Below are 15577 nucleotides of genomic sequence, written 5' to 3'. Positions count from 1 at the left end.
ACATCATCTCTCAAAGCCTCAGTTTCTCTTTCTGTAAAATGGGGACAATGAGAGTCGGTTTCTCATAGACTGAGTGCAAGCATTAAGGAGAGAACACAAAGAAGAAGCCTGAATAGAGCATGCTTTACATATATTATTGTTGTTATTACAGAATCATGTCTAAAACATTTAGCCTAGCCTCAAAATCTGGCTCCAAATCTAAGTTTCCTTCCTATGGCATACACCTTAATGTACTCTGTGTATAGTAGAGTCACATGAAAAAGTGCTTTTAACTTATGGGAGATAACACATATGCTTGAGGGAAAGAAAAATAAGGTAGGGAAGGATGTGTAAATAAACATTAAAGTAGTATTGGCCATTCTACTCAGAGTCCCTGGATGGTAAAACAGTTAACTTGCACTGGGCTGCTAATCAAAAGGTTGGAGGTCTGATCCACCAATAGCTGCCTAGGAAGAAAGGCCTGGTAATCTTAAAAAAAAAAAAAAAATCAGCCATTGAAAACCCTACAGAGCACAGGTCTACTCTTTCACACCAGGGATGTCATGAGTCAGAATCACCTTGATGACAACTGGTTTGGCCATTCTACTCAGCATACTTGGCCCTGGGGTTAGTGCAAAACGAGACATGAGTCTTCTGTTCCTCTGAGCTGCCTCAGGTCCTGCATGCCTCCCAGAGAAGCTGCATCTCAGGACACGGAGTCTGACTCTAGTGACAACTTAGCTCCTAAACAAGGAGCCCTGGTGGCACAATGGTTAAGTGCTCTGCTGCTAACCAGGAGAAAGATGTGGCAGTCTGTATCTGTACAGAGATTACAGCCTTGGAAACCCTACCAGTTCTTCCCTGTCATATAGGGTCGCTATGAGTCAGAATCACAGGAGTTTGATTTTGGTGGTTTTGGCTCCTAAACAAAAGTCAAGGACCTCATATGTACTTATCCCATTCCCTCTTTTTGGAATGTTGCCTTTTCTACAACCTACATACCTATAGAGAGCTGTCAAAATGATAACATCAAAATGGTACCTCTTTCAAAGCCCAGCTAAACAGCCACTTCCTCAAAGGTGCTGGCTGATCCTTATCTCTCTTTATCTTGTGACCAAGATACTCAGGTTCTGCCATTTATGTGTAATTCTTCACTCCCTTACTCAAGTGTACCTTTCTATGACCAGCCCCAATTACGGGAAGCCTTGATAGATGCTCAGTACATGAAAGACAAAGAAGAGGGAAAAGGACAAAGCATCAGAAAGGCAGGAAGATTTTAAAGATAAGGACAAAGAACACCTGATTAAGCTCTTACTTACATCTTTGAATGCAAAATCTGTCCCTACCCACCTCCATTTTAGTTTCTGAACCATAAATATGGGGGGATCATCTTCCCCACCTCCCTCCCATCCTTCTAGTACACTTGACCTCAGCAGGTAATCCCGCTTCCCCATCATTACTAAAAGTCACCATCCCATTCAAGTATAATCTAAATAAACAGGGAGTTAAGTGGCTCCTGCCACCAGTTTAAATTAATTAGCCCACCTTTGATGTTGACCGGAATTAAGATGATGATGATGGTGTGCGTACTCTTGGAGCTGATCCAAAGCACGTATTAGTCACTTTGATCTGATTTGGAGAAACAAGACCCCTATAGAGAGAAAAAGGGAGCCCTGGTGGCACAGCATTTAAGAGCTCAGCTGTTCACTGAAAGGTCAGCAGTTCGAACCCACCAGCTACTCCACAGGATCAGGAGAAAGATGTGGTAGCCTGCTCCCATAAAGATTTACAGCCTTGGAAACCCTATGGGATAGTTCTACTCTGTCCTATAAGCTTGCTATGAGTTAGAATCGACTGGACGGCAGTGGGCTGGAGGTACAGAGAGAAAAGAAGAGGAGAGGACCATCTGTATAATAACTGAAATCCATACAAAAGACAAAAAGCTCATTCAGATGAGCAAGCGCTGCATAACCAAATTAAGCCTAATTTCCACAACACCTAGAATAGTTTTTTCAAACTCTGGTTAGGGCCTATTAGCAGGTTGTAAAACCAATTTAGTAGATATGCAATTTTTTTTTTAATGATAATTGAATAGAAATTAGGAAATGCAATATTGTTTTGTAAAACTGTAAGTCAGCTTGAGTTTTAATATGCACGTACATGAGTGAGAGAGAACATGTGTGTACCAGGTCATGATGTAAAACTGTTGAGTTAAAAACGTTAAAAAAAAAAAAAAGTGAAGTAGAACATTTATGTTCCTGTAAAGCAATTTCTGGGGACTGAGATTTTCCATTTTTTTACTAGGCCATACCCATAAAGTAAGATATTTGCTCTTGTCACCTATTGTTCACATTAAGTTCAGGATCCAAAAAAGAAGGCATTTAAAAAACATTGTTTGGCACATTTGTCCCTTGCCATTTTCCTTAGTCTTAAAAAGGAAGGTAAGGATCACTCTAGCCTTTTTCTTCCTACTGATTACTCCTACCTTGTGTAAGGTCCCCTGACATCAAGGCAAGAGTTACAAGCGCAAAAGCTCCAGCTGCCAGGGTGGTGTTTAATCATAAGCATTAACCCACAATTAACGACAGTAGTCCAGTACATTACGTTGTCACAGGTGGTGTATGTATCAACACTTGTCAACAGCCACAATAGTGAAAGACTCAGAACTTGGTTCAAAACATCCTCAGGAGAGGATCAGATCCAATAACGCTTATGCTTTAAAACCCTTTGCCTCCTTGCCAAAATTCTCTCTTCAATCCATTCCCTCCACTCCAGAATATTGTTTTCTTATTCTTTTTATTGTACGTTGTTCTCAGTACCCACTTCCCACTTCTAATATCCAGCTATGTCCAAGATCACTCTAACCTGCCTTCATTTCCTCTGTACAGCTCTCACCAAACTCCATAGTTATTTTTAGAAGTTCAATCAACAATTCTTCCATATCTGGCTAAGAAAGAAAAAGAAAAAAAAAAACTAGAGCAATCTTATCTTCAATGGCAGCCATGCTGCGTGTAGGGTATCAATGGCCCACCTTGGCTTCCACAGATGAACAAAGCCTCCAGCCATCAAGTACTCAAGCCATAAAGTTCTAAGTGGCATGCCTACTCAAAACAGCCCTTAAAACCTATCAGAAGAGGAGTTTACTTTGGATTCCATCCATTTTCCAAAGAGGTCATCCACATTCCACATCTCACATGAGCACGGCCTACCACGCTGTGTTTTCACTATCAACTGTTTGGGAACATAGGCAACAGGAGAGAGTCAGGGTAAGGAGTCAGGTGACCAAGGATTTGAGTTCTAGCCATACATAGGTTTACACAGTGTTCCTTGCACTGATGAGATATAAAAAAATTAGTTGAGATATTCTTTCCAAAAGAGAAGCAAGTCACCCTTAATATAGAAACAAACAAAAAGAGAAATATATACTGAAAAGAATACAATGTTTTGTTGAACTCATTAAATTCAAACTACAACATTAAGCATAAAATGAATACCAAAAAAAACAGCTCTTTCTACCTAGCAGGACTTCCATCCCTGCTTCTCAACTTATCCTTAAGGACCACCACGTCTGCTTTTAACTTCTCTGAAACCACCTCCCTGATTCCTCAGAGGATGGGTTAGCTTGCTTCCCTAGCATACAGTCATCTATTCATTCTCTCAGCAATTAAAAAACTATTTATTGACCGTGTGGTCTGAGCCAGGCATTGTGTTAGGTGCAATAAAATAAGACACAGTTCCTGCCCTCAAGGAGCCCAGTGACAGAATTTGACAGGTTTTAAATTGGTGAAGGAAAATGAATTGTGTCAAACAAATAAATGGAGCAAAGTCTTTGCCCTCAAAGAGATCAATCAAGTCCCAGCCAAAATGAGTTAGTGAAGATGATAAAACATTAGGAGAATGTCAAAAGGCAAAATCTGGGAAACATTCTTGCTTGCAAGGAGATTACTCTGAACCCTGAAGGACTTGGCAACTCCCAAAGAGAGGGGAGAGCAACGAAGAGGAAAAGAATGGCCAAGACTTGGCCTAAAATGAGCAAGAGCTGAACTCCTGGAGATATACCCACTAAACAGCAGCAGGACACTTATGCTAAGCGTGGCCCCTTCACCCCACCCATGCTCCCCCCCCAAAAAAAAACAACCTTCACCTACGCAGAGTAAACAATGAAGCAACTCTAATGGGCAAAGTGGAATGTTGGTCAGAGACTGAAACCCAAAAATTAAACAACTGAGCATTGGTGGCTCTGAAAAACAAAGCTCTCATGGATCGCATAAGAGTCTTTAAACAAGCTCAGACATATAAACAAGCTCAGATTTGCAGAACTGTCCATAAGAGCACAGGAATATTATTTGACTGTGCAGTAGACTCGAATTTTGGGAGCAGGGAGAATACCTGTTTTAACTCTGAGACGGAAACTGCTAGGTCTCTTATTAACTAATTTTGAGAGTTTAAGTTCAAGCAAAACTACCACCCATTTGAACCAAAGAAGATGTGCCAACCACACCAGTTTGATGAAGCTCTTTCAAAAAGAATTTTTAATTTGAACGCTCTTCCAACAGACAAATCCTGGTTTGGAAATTCTGACTTTTACACTAGGATCACAAACAAGAGCAGTCTGTGGCCAATTGCTAAAAAAGAAGAGGTAAATCTCAGCTTGGTTCTTCTAAGAGTTGGAATTGGCCACAGAAAGAAACACAAAGTTTTCACTCCAAGAGATCAAAGCAGGTATTTTGTACCAGGAAACCCAATTCCAAATCCTCATTTCCAGGAATAAAGCCACAGTGCCCAATACTTGCTTGGGAAAACAAAAACAGGAGACTACGTGGATTTCAAGTAAAATCTCTGATGGCTTTATTTCCCAGCCTCACCAGTTTAATGTTGATATTTTAACCAGGCACTGCTTTAACTTACATGCTGTCTTCCTGTTCAGAAGCCAGTTTACCACTGAGTAAAAATGAAAGTGTTTTTAAACACTTTATGACAGCATTCTCTGCCCTGTCCTGAGTACTGGATGTATGAGGCAAGGTGATGTGTTGAAGTGTCTGACAGCTTCAGAGCCCAGCCCATCCACGCAGGAGAAGCCTCGGTGCACGCCAGGCTATTATTTTAGTCACAATATTGGAAATGAGACTAGAAGCAGGAGAAGAAAAGGAGGTGGGCAAACCTCAATTTTATTCAAGTATGACAACAATCAGCTTGCTTTAAAATTATCACCTGGAGTCTGGTCAATCAGCCAACAGTTACTGAGTGTCTATACAAGATATCAAGCTAAGGCTATAGTCAGTATGTTGTTGTTAGTTGTCTTCGATTCCAACTCATGGTTGCTCCATTTGTACAGAGCAGAACTGCCTGATAGAATTTTCAAGGCTGTGACCTTTTGGAAGCAGATCGCCAGGCCTGTCTCTCGAGGCACCTCTGGGTGGGTGTGAGCCACCAACCTTTCAGCTAGCAGTTAAGAGCTTAATAGTTTGTGCCACTCAGGGACTATAACCATTTACAGTATAGTCAGCTATCATCTCCCAACTAACCATTGTTTATGGTTATGAATTTAATTTCCCTTTTTTTTTTTTGGCAAAAAAAGTATCTACCATGTATGTATCATTCAAAGGCTTATCATTCAAAGCCTAAAAATAAAATTAACACCCATGAACCCATCATCAAAAATGAGAACATCATCATACAGTATCACCAACCTATCTCCTCCACCTTTATCCCAGGTCCCTGCCCACCCCCCCACACCAGGTAGTCATTATCTTGAATTTAGGTTTTCAGTACAAGTATGAATGCACTTTTATGATACCTCCAATTTCTAGCAGGTGAGTTGGTTTTCCAAATATGGCAGTGATACGCCATTTCCTTTTAAAAGATGATGTAATTAAGTTTTGTTTTTGTAAGTGAATCAGTGCTTTACACAAAAATATTAATTAACAGACTAAATGAGATTTAACTATGACAAACTCATTAAGACAGTATATGAATGAATGAAGTTTGGTAAACCCTAGTGAAAGTGGCTGAGCATGGGTTGCGGGGTCCCACAAACACTGGCTTCAAATCCTCGCTCTATCAGTGACTGGCTGTATGACTTCGGGCAACTTAATTTTGTCAAGCTTCAATTTCTTCTTGTAAAATAATAATAAAACATAGGCTTGTGGTGAGAATGTAATGAAAAAAATACATTTAAAGAGCTGAGCACAGTGCCTGGCACATACCCAGCCCCTCCAAATCATATCTGTCATTAAATTCACCCAAAGTATGTCAGAGGGGTTTTGCCACCATTATGAGTTTACTTCTTCATAATAATTAACACATTAGATTGCTTCACATAAAAATAAATCAAGAATGCAGGGGCCCAACAGCAAACAAGCCACAGGTGACAGCTTCCAGTCCCAGCTCCTTGTTGCTGGAAGTACTGCACAGAAGCATTGATTCCATCTTCACATCATGACCTTGATGAGCAGGATCATTTTCAAATCCATTTTTTGCCCTACCTCCCCATCCCCTTCCCAAGGCTGGACTACTTAATTCAACCCTGAGAATCACCTAGAAGCCTATCATGAGATCTGTACAATTCTGAGTAGGACAGAGTCATAGCCTTTATGTACTGGCTTGGTCATTGTTATCTGTTCCACGGATGCATGAAGAAAATTTGGTAAATCACTAGTTTGAAAAAAAAAACCACAATGCTATTAATCGAATTAAATCCCTCACTTATGAAATTAATTACATTGCTGAATATGACACACATATCCAATCTTTATTCCAAGTTCTTAATATCCTTTTAAATTACTCAATGGCAACAAGGAACTTAATTTCAAATTCACATAAGCACTCTCTTCCAAGGCGTAAAGTTGTGAAACTGCTAAATAAAGTTTCATTTAATACCACTCTCTCCATTTCAAGTAAAACCAACCAATACAGCTGGAAAAGGAGAGCATGACTCAATCTCTACCCATCACAGCCCTTGATCTTGTACCCAGAATTTATCTCAACATCAATTTACCTCCTTTGAGTATGTGCATGAGGGTGATAGCAAAAATGCTATCATCTAACACAATTACTTCAACATAAGGCCTACATGTCGGCTTCAAAAGACTTCCACTTCATTCCAGGCCAGAAAACAAAAATAACTAAATCACCAGAATATGATCTGGTCTCAGAAGATGGACGATCCAGGTTCTCTCCAGGCCTTGGATAACCTCCTGACCCGTGTTCCACCGGTAAAATGGGTGAGACCCATATTTCATACTTAAGCAGTCTGCACACTGCTTGATGGCAAGGATGGTGTCTGAGGTCAGCACAAGTCTAGTGTCTGCTGGCTGCCCAAGCCCGGGCCCAGGGCCAGCAACCCACCTCCAGAGACAAGTGCCAGGACATACTATAGTGTTTCCATTTAAGGCCCGCCATTTGGATCAGCCCATCTCTAAAATTTCTTCACACCACCTTTCCAGGAAGAATTTTTTGGGGAAAAGGGAGGTGGTGTCTATTTTTGCTACCGCCTTCCCTTGAGCTGTCAGAGCAGTCTGCATATCTGGGATGGGATTCTTTAAAAACACTTGGTTATGCTTCAGTTCGAGGGTTTCTCTTCCCAAAAACACAAAACAGTATGGACACACATAACTGATACCACACACCTCCAAAAAAAAAAAAGGAAAGCCCAATAAAATTAACAAATTCATTACGTTACTTTGTTACCTCTCTCCAAAAGTCAAAGGAATGAGAACTTTTTAACGAAGACTTTTATTCTCCTACTGAATTAAACGTTTTCTTCCTCGAAGTGGCTTCCTCCACAGCTTCTCTCCCATGGAGCGTCCAAAACCCCAGGGAAAAAGAGGAGACGGGGTGAGGGGCATGTCTGGCACAAACTGGACAGGGCTGAACCAGTCTAAAGCCCAACGGAAGTTATGGAATCCAGCGGCTCCAGAGCTACACATCTCTCCCCAGCGCGCCCAAGATTGTAGCCCCAATGTTTTGGTTACAGTGTTGAAGGAAGGGTTTTAAACTTGGCAAAGCAACATGTAACATCTGTAACCACATTTGCCTTCTGGGGATCGGAAGATGAATCCCACATTCCTGGCTTTGAAGCTTTTTGAAACTGCAGCTAGGAAGAACGGAGGGAGGGAGCGAGTTGAGCGGAGTTTATTGGCTGTCTCTCCAGCAGAAAATTACTCTTGGAAGAGATGGATTTTTTTGGGGGGGGGGATTCACCCATCTCTTTACTCTCTATCAAGCTCAGCTAGGAAGGTGAGCCCGGTGGCCAGGCAGCCAGATAGATTCCCAAGTCAGACGCGCACAGCCCGAAGGAGTTCACCACACACAGACACACACACACACACACACACACACACCCTCCAGTGCAAACCAGAGACCCCCTCACTCCACGCCTCTGCCTCCCTTCATATCCCACCAGTAGTTCCGGCCCAAAGCAAGACAGTTTTGTTCCGTCGCTGCCTCTCCCACCAAGAGTGGATCAAGCTTGGGGGAGAAAGGAATGAAAGCAAGGGGGAGTCACCGCAGACGCCCACCCTCCCACCCCCAATCCCTGCCCATTCTCCCGCTAGGCTCCCTCCCCCCGCTGTCCTCTCAGCTCGGGCAGACGCGGTGCGCGACCTCCCCTCACCTCTGGTCCCGCCGCGGCCGGGGACTGAGCCGGGGGAGGTGGAGTGCTAGCCAGCCGGGCGCTGCAGGTCGGCGCGGCGCGGGGCGGGCGGCCCGGCGGGCGCGGGGCGGGGCGGGGCGGCGCAGCCGGCGAGGGAGCCCGGAACTCTGCGGGGCCAAGGGCCGGCGGCGGCGGTGACGGCGACGGCTGCAGCCGAGCGGTGCGGAGGGCCAGGGGCTTCCCAGCCCTCGGCACGGCACGGCACGGCACGGCACGGCGCGGCGCGGCGCGGCGCGGCACGGCACGGCGCGGCGCGGCTGGCCAAAGAGCAGGCTGGCAGCGGCAGCAGCGGCAGCCACCCCGGGGGAAGACACGGGGGAGGGAGGGAGGGCGGGGTGAAGAGGAGGAGGAGGAGAAGGAAGGGGCGGAGGGCGGGCGGAATAAACTTCCCGAGGCGCAGAGGCACGGGCTGGGAGGATGGCCGTGGGAGGGGCCGGCAGGCGGCTGGGGGCTCGCCCCCCGGGGGGCGCTGGAGAAGACGGTCACAGAGAGTCGAAAAGTTCCCCCAGCTCGCAGGGGGAGGTTGCGGCGCGGCGGCGGCTGCAAAGAGCAGGAGCCGGAGCGGGAGGAGCGGGTGGAGGAGGAGGAGGAAGTGGCTGCGCAGCGCTCGGCCAATGAGTGTCTGGAGCTGTGATTAACCAGGCAGCAACACATCATTTCCTCCCGGCACGGATCCAGGGAGCCGGGAGGGAGAGGGAAGGCGGCGGGGCGGGGCCGTCCCCGCGCCCCCTGCAGGAGCCCCGCCGAGCCTGGCCGCGCAGCCCCTGGCTCACCCGGCGCTGTCTGGCCTGCGGACCGGGAGGAGGCTGCAAGCGCGCTGCCCGCGGGGCTCCTCGGAGAAGGGGAGGCGGCAGGGCCGGCCCCAGCCGGGCTCCCGCGGCCGGGGTGGGGAGGAGGAGAGGCCGCGCAGTGCGGGTGAGTGCCCAGGTAGGCGCGGGCGGGCGGGCGGGCGGGGCTGTCTGGACAGCTCCCGGGGGCGCGCGGGGCCGGCGGGCGGGCTCCCTCCTGGGACTACGGCCAGCACGCAGCTGGGGTCCTGGTTGTCAGACTTAGGCTGGGTTCTCAGAGAAGCCTCAGCATTCTCATCCAGGCCATTTTTGAAGTGCCTTCAAATCCCCTTCACTTTGCTCATTTCTTCGCAGGGTTATGGAAGAGCTTGCCATTTTCGCAGTCGACCTCCTTAGTAATAAAAATATGCATGGGGGGCTTCTGCAGTAATCTAGCCTTGTCCTAGGCGCCATGGGAGCTTACAGTGGAAGGAAAGGAACATTCCCCGCCGCAGAGAGGCTGACAACCTCGGTCCTTAGATACACAAAAACACCCCAGTGTGCTAATATTATCCAGAGCATCCAAAAGGCATGCAAGGATCAAATTTTGCATGGTGCCTGCTGAGTGTAAGGAAAGCACCGAGCCATTTACTCTGCCCTCTAGAAGCATATAATGCACAGCCCTATCACAAAGCAAAGTAAAAGCATGAAACCAATAAACAGGAATATCATAAAGTATTTTTATCTCTACAGGTTCATTCATGTAGCAGACATTTATTGGGTGACTGTCTGCAGTACTGTAAAAGGTTGCAAAGGAAATGGAAGATCTGGTCCCTGCAGGTCAGGATTTTACAATCTAATTAGGAACACAAGGCATATCTATACATGAAAGAGCTAGAAGATAATCTCCAGGTATTATATAAGCAAGAGAATGGAAAAGTCTGGGACGTTTTTTTCATAGGGGGAGGGACTTGGTACCTGTAACATTGGTGGGGATCACTAGAGGAAAATCGAGGTCAAATCAGTGGAAGACAGCCTGTGTGTATCCCCACTCTGGGGAACAATGGGGGACAACAGGGACCCGAGTGTCACTTGGCTGCAGTGTCTGCTCTGCCAGTTACAAACTGTGGGACCTTGGGCATGTTTTTAGCCACTCAGAAGGGGATAAAGCTTGTCTCATGAGATTGTTGTGTGATGCAAATGAAATTACACATGTAAAGCTTTTCAAGCTGCTGGGTAAATGTTCCTGGATCATGTACATCTAAGAAGTCCTCATGTTCCAAACTGACCTCATGTTAACCTTCGTTGTAATCCCCGCTAGACTGTAAGCTCCGCGAGGGCAGGGACCAGGTCTGTTGTGCTCACCATGTACCACCATGTCTAGCAGAGTGTCTGGCACTTGTGGGTGCTCAATAAAGATTTGCTGAATAAGGGAATAAATGAGCAAATGAATCCTGTATGTTTTTAACTGTTCCTTTCAGTGATGGTGTTATTGTGTGGCTAGCTTCATGCAAAACCCTCTAACTCAACCTGTCTGTGACTAATTGATATTCAAGGAGATTGGGAGGATTTTGGATAGTGTTTGTGGCCTTGTAACATAGATTGTGTGTGTGTGTGTGTGTGTGTGTGTGTGTGTGTGTGTGTGTGTGTGTAAAGCAAAAAGGCCCACAAAGGGATACAGCCTCTGGTTTTGCCACATTAACCCAAGGTTCCTCAACCTCAGCTGAAAATTTTGGAATGGATGATTCCTTGTTGTGGGAGACTCTCCTGTTGTCTGTTGTGAGATGTTTAGCAGCATCCTTGGCCTCTATCCATTAAACGGCAGTAGCATGTCCTGCCTCCCCACCCCCCCTCCCAGAGATGTGACATCCAAAAATGTCTACAGACATTGCCAAACATGGGGGGCGGGGGGGCAAAATCAACCCCTGTTTAGAACCACTCCCTTAACCCAAGATCTAATCCACTAATTTACTCTGGTGGAAAATCACACCAGTACAGTACCTTGGAAGACATACATCTTCTGTAAGTCTAAGATTCTCAGATCTCCTCGATCTTACAGATCTCCTCGATCTTACAGATCTCCTCGATCTTACAGATCTCCTCGATCTTACAGATCTCCTCGATCTTACAGATCTCCTCGATCTTACAGATCTCCTCGATCTTACATCTCAAGGAGCATGACTCTTGTTAATTAATTGCCTGCTGCACTGGGAATTGGCATCTCCTCTGTGTTCTGCATCTCCTCCTCTATGCCCATATCAACATGTTCATTTCTAAAAGTCAGCAGCTTTCAAAAACTATTAGGAAACAAGGCCTTGAGCAGCCTAAAAGAGATGTATAAAATTTTCCTATAAAACTTGGGGAGTTTATTCCATAAAATTTTACATAAAACTTCTCTGTTTATGGTTAAGCTTTTAGACTTAGAAACAATAACCACATCTACTCTTCAGTTTGTAAGTGGTACAGAATATAAATTGCAGCTTTAAAAAATTATTTTGCTTAAAATATTTAAATTACTACATCGAGTGATTTTCTTTCATCTTGAAGCCATTTCCTTTTGGTTCCAGAGAGCGTCCTCATTCCATAACAGAGTAACAGAACATGTTCTATTAAAACCTATAAAACAAAAAATCAACTTATTTATACATACCAGCTTCCAGAAGTAAATTCATTAGAAGAGTATTGGTAAAATGTCTGTGAAGTGGTGTTGGTGAAAATCCTGATGGGTTGATGTGCTGCAGTTAAATTTCTAAAGGTTTCATGAAGGGAAAAAAAAAGAATAGTTGAAGGAATGCGCAAATTCTGATAAGCCTTTAACTGTTCCTTTAGTAATGGGCATGTAGAATCCGAAACATCCTGATCTAGCAGGAAGTAGTACCATGTTTGTGATAACGTGCAGACATTTTTGGCCAGCAAAACAATATCATCTGTCTAAATTAACAAAGTTATTTGAAACATTATTTTTATAGCTTTGTTCATATTTATTTTTGGTTTCATAGGAAACCCTGGTGGCGTAGTGGTTAATAGGTACAGCTGCTCACCAAAAGGTCAGCGGTTGGAATCCACCAGGCGCTCCTTGGATACTCTATAGGGGCAGTTCTATGCTGTCCTATTGGGTCCTATGAGTCAGTAATCAACCCGAGGGCAGTAGGTTTGGTTTGGTTTTGGTTTTTCATAGTTGTGTAACGGCTATCAGCACGCAGAGATTAGTTTATATCTAGTTTAGTGATGAGGAGCCTTGATGGTTCAGTGGTTAAACACTCAGCTGCTAACCAAAAGGTCACTGGTTCAAATCCACCAGCCACTCTGCAGGAGAAAGATGTGGCAGGCTGCTTCTATGAAAATTACAGCCTTGGAAACCATGTGAGGCCGTTCTACTACAGTTGGTTTAGTGATTGTTCCTTTTAAGTTGAGCATTGAAGACTGGGTGGACATCCAGACTGCTTTAGGAGAAAGGCAAAGCCAGGGTTAAAGGAGGTTATAGTAAAGTGATTCCATTTCTATGTGTTAAACTAAAAGAATGACATATACTCTTGGAGGTCTCCAAATCATTTGTGAAATCTGTGAAATTTGTGCTTTTGCTTCCTTTACAATGATTTTAAAAGAAATTAATATGATAGTAAAGAAGTCAGTGTGCATATTGTAGATTATATGCATGTGTACCGTGCAACCATGATTCCAGTGCCTTTTTTGCTATGTAACTAAGTAAATATGGTTCATTTAAGTGATATTTTAATAAAAGTTATTTAAGGCATCACTACTCATCACTACTCCTAGGAGCCCTGGTGGTGCAGTGGTTAAGCATTCAGCTACTTACCAACAGGTTGGCGGTTTGAACCCACCAACTGCTCCAAGGGAGAAAGATGTGGCAATCTGCTTCAGTAAAGATTACAGCCTTGGAAACCGTATGGGGCAGTTCACTTCTGTCCTGTAGGGTCACGATGAGTTAGAATCGATTCAACAGCAACAGGTATACATTACTCAGGAGTCCCTGGGTGGCGCAGACAATTAAGCAATTGGCTACTAACCAAAAGGTTAGTGGTTTGATTCCACCCAGAATCTTATATGAAAGGCTGGAAATCTCCTGAAAAATCAGCCACTCTGACGCACATGAGGTTGCCTCGAGTCAGAGTTGACTCAAAAGGAACTGGCTTGGTTTTTAGTTTTATAAATTACACAAATGTAAGAAGTACTGGTCTAGCTGCATCATGACTATTCTTGAAGAGTAATTAATTAAAAAGGCTTTGCAATCTGAAATTTAGTCTTAATCCTGAGGACCATAATAAGTCAATATTATGTTCTAAAGAATGAAGTAACTGGATCAGAATAGTGAGGGGTGGAAGAGAAAATCATAAGCTGAAAGGGCCAGTAAGAAACCTGTCGGGACTGGCACTTTTTCCCAAAAGGTAAACATTTAAACCAGACAAGACAGATACGTATTTATTTGCAAGTTAAACTTTCCCAAGTGTATCAATGACTCATGAATTGTGCATTTCATACAAGAGTTTATTGGCCATGTTTAAGGAACTCTGGGAGCTACTATGGAGCCCTCAAACTTCCTATTGTTTAAGAACTTAGTCCAGTAACTCCTGGCACAACAGGTTAAATGCAAACCAGTGTATGACTGGGCCAACCACGTCTTAAAGTATTGTAATGGAAAGATTCCTCATTAAATGATATTGTGGCACTTGGAAAAATTCTGCTAGTGCTTTCTCTCACACCATCCCTGAAAATATCTCCAGAAGCAATAATCAAAAACGAAACCCACTGCCATCTAGTTGATTCCAACTCATAGTGACCCTATAGGACAGAGTAGAGCTGCCCCATAGGGTTTCCAAGGACCAGCTGGTGGATTTGAACTGCCAACCTTTTGATTAGCAGCCAAGCTCTTAACCACTGTGCCACCAGGGCTCCTCCAGAGGAATACGAGTTAATTTTTTTTTAAAGTCATAAATTAACTCAAAGCAAATATAGGTAAATACTTACCTTTTTTTCTTTTTCCTTTTATCCTGTAATAAAAAAAAAAAAATTTTTTAAACCCAAACCCCTTGCCATCAAGCTGATTCCCACTCATAGCGACCCTATAGGACAGAGTAAAACTGTGCCTTTGGGTTTCCAAGGAACATCTGGTGGATTTGAACTGCCAACCTTTTGGTTGGCAGCCATAGCTCTTAACCACTACACCACCAGGGTTTCCTTATACTGTAATACTCATTTTTATTTTTATTCTATTTTTGTCGTTTAGATGAAGGTTTACAGAACAACCTGGCTTCTCACTAAAAAATTAGTACACATACTGTTTTGTGACATTGGTTACCAACCCCACGACATGTCAACACTCTCCCTTCTTGACCTTGGGTTCCCTATTACCAACTTTCCTGTCCCCTCCTACCTTCTAGTCCTTGCCCCAGGGCTGGTGTACCCCTTTAGACTTGTTTTGTTTTATGGGCTTGTGCAGTCTTTGGCTGAAGGGTAAACCTCAGGAGTGACTTCATTACTAAGCTAAAAGGGTGTCCAGGAGCCATAGTCTCGGAGTTTCTTCAGTCTCTGTCAGGCCTGTAAGTCCAGTCTTTATTTGTGAGTTAGAATTTTGTTCTACATTTTTCTCCAGCTCTGCCCGGGGCCATCTGTTGTGATCCCTGTAAATACTTAAGATAGGAAAAGGACTTTCTAGGTAAAAGTTACAGAAGAAATAAACAAAAAAATTGGTTGGCTTGACAGAAGGTATAAGAAGTTAAATTTTTTTTTAAAAAATCATAAATTAACTGAAAGCAAATACAGATAAATACTTAAGATAGGAAAGGGACTTTTGAACTAAAAGTTATGGAAGAAATAAAAAGATTGGTTGGCTTGACAACGTTAAAAAAAAAAAAAAATTCCTAAATTTGTTAGGGAGAATATCAAACAAAAGGAAACAAAAGCCAAGTAAGTAAAATATTTACAATATATACTCAAAGGACTAAAATCTTTATATAAAAAAAAAATGCTTATAAATCAACAAAGTAGACCCTCTAGTAGAAAGTTGGCAGATATTTTGAATAGACAAAGAAATTAAAATTATACATATAGACATTAGAAAAGTTTAGCCTCTCTAAAAATTGAAGAAAAGATAAAGCAAACACAGCTGAGATGAAATATTTCATACAATTTATTAGCAATTAAACATACTCTGTCCTGG

General features: G+C 43.6%; 1 protein-coding gene, 1 long non-coding RNA gene and 1 pseudogene across 11 annotated transcripts in view; 1 reads left to right on the top strand and 2 right to left on the bottom strand.

Annotated features, from left to right (window-relative positions):
• The window catches only part of ACVR1 (activin A receptor type 1), a 162416-nt gene extending 153725 nt beyond the window's left edge, over positions 1-8691 (bottom strand). For 9 of the 10 annotated variants that reach the window (XM_064287111.1, XM_064287116.1, XM_064287114.1 and 6 more), the window contains exon 1: positions 8594-8691. The gene's annotated coding sequence lies outside the window, so the exon portion shown is untranslated. The remainder of the gene's footprint in view (positions 1-8593) is intronic. The other variant, XM_064287119.1, reaches the window with a different exon arrangement.
• A 761-nt stretch (positions 8692-9452) lies between these two features.
• On the top strand, positions 9453-10847 carry LOC135231550 (uncharacterized). The gene is made up of 2 exons (XR_010322312.1): positions 9453-9547; positions 10153-10847. It is a non-coding gene; the product is annotated as an uncharacterized LOC135231550 (long non-coding RNA).
• A 589-nt stretch (positions 10848-11436) lies between these two features.
• The window catches only part of LOC100666615 (proteasome activator complex subunit 2-like), a 56077-nt pseudogene continuing 51936 nt past the window's right edge, over positions 11437-15577 (bottom strand).

This window comes from Loxodonta africana, chromosome 6 (assembly GCF_030014295.1).
Source record: "Loxodonta africana isolate mLoxAfr1 chromosome 6, mLoxAfr1.hap2, whole genome shotgun sequence".
Lineage (NCBI taxonomy): Eukaryota > Metazoa > Chordata > Mammalia > Proboscidea > Elephantidae > Loxodonta > Loxodonta africana.
This window is presented reverse-complemented; position numbering and strand designations above follow the sequence as displayed.